The sequence below is a fragment of the Sapajus apella genome, unplaced genomic scaffold (genome assembly GCF_009761245.1).
Source record: "Sapajus apella isolate SASKATOON/1434 unplaced genomic scaffold, GSC_monkey_1.0 scaffold14, whole genome shotgun sequence".
Classification (NCBI taxonomy): Eukaryota; Metazoa; Chordata; class Mammalia; order Primates; family Cebidae; genus Sapajus; species Sapajus apella.
Window position 1 is genome coordinate 5,207,035 of NW_022436954.1, and position 1,000 is coordinate 5,208,034.

Genomic DNA, 1,000 nt, shown 5'->3' on the forward strand with positions numbered 1-1,000 from the left:
GTCCCTGCAGCCTCAAACTCAAGTGATCCCTGCAGCCTCAAACTCACGAGCAGCTGGGACTATAGGTGTGTACCACCACACCCTGCCCAAGACTATTTCATTCTAAATCAAGTTCTGGGATTTGGCTACTACATACAACTGGGCACTTTTTAGTAGAGGTTTAGTAACTTTAGGTGATCACAGGACAGTGAGGAAATGGTATAAAATGTAATGGCTGCATTCCCTCTGGCTGTGACTAGAAATTAGACTGGAGGGCCTGGGGTAACAGTGACCTGCCATCCAGGAAGAAGACTGGGAGGCAAGGGAGTGGAGGGCAGGGCAGGGGAGGGAGGTGGAGGGGAGGACACGAGAGGGGAGGGAAGGGGAGAGCAGGGGAGGGGAGGGAAGGGGAGGGGAGAGCAGGGGAGGGAAGAGGAAAGAAGGAGTCTGAGCCTGGGCCTGCCACCTTTCAGAGGTCAAGAGAGGTCAGGGAGACGTGGCCATGGAGGGAAGAGCTGAGCCCACAGTGGGAAAGAAGATTGCCAAGAGTGAGGGCCCCCATCCAAGTGAACAAAGTGTTTCAAAGAGGAGGAAAGTGACCAACTATGACAAGAGCCACTGAGAGGTCAAGGCGAGCCCAAATGAGAACAACTGAACCACCTGGACTCATTCTCCAAGGACTCATTGTGGGAGGCTTATTACAGGCTTTGGCTGTGGGAATGTGGCTGAGGCTGGCCTTTACCACATCACACGGTGGGCCCCATCTGAAACTGTTCCTTTGGAGCTAAAGTCTAGGAAAAAATTTTTTTCCACTGAAGAAGTTTTCTCTGGGGAAAAAAAAAAAAAACACTTTTTGCCTTGGCTGCCAGAGGCTCCGAGCTAAATTTGATATTTAATTAATAAAGTACTTTTGCAGGCTTTTATGGGCTGCATATTTATATATTTATGCTATTGTTTCTGATCTTCATTTTTTTCTTTTTAATCATATTTTTACTTTTTTTTTTTTTTTTTTTTTTTTTTT